This window comes from Arachis ipaensis, chromosome B10, assembly GCF_000816755.2.
Source record: "Arachis ipaensis cultivar K30076 chromosome B10, Araip1.1, whole genome shotgun sequence".
In the NCBI taxonomy this organism is placed as follows: Eukaryota; Viridiplantae; Streptophyta; class Magnoliopsida; order Fabales; family Fabaceae; genus Arachis; species Arachis ipaensis.
This window is the reverse complement of record NC_029794.2, coordinates 30,809,527-30,809,731: the sequence shown is the minus strand read 5'-3', so window position 1 is coordinate 30,809,731 and position 205 is coordinate 30,809,527.

The window sequence follows — 205 nt, the reverse complement described above, 5'->3', positions numbered from 1 at the left end:
TCCCTTCCATCATTATTATTCCATTTCACCCGCTTTCTCTTCCACTCTGATCAATAGTACTACTAAAGACTAAACATCTGAATTGATTTTTAAGTTATTTTATTTTAAACGATACACTTTAATTTTTAATAAATTACAAATTACAGATTTTTATTATGTTAAGTCTTTTTAAATTTATTTTTGTCGAAAAAATTGATTCCTCTGG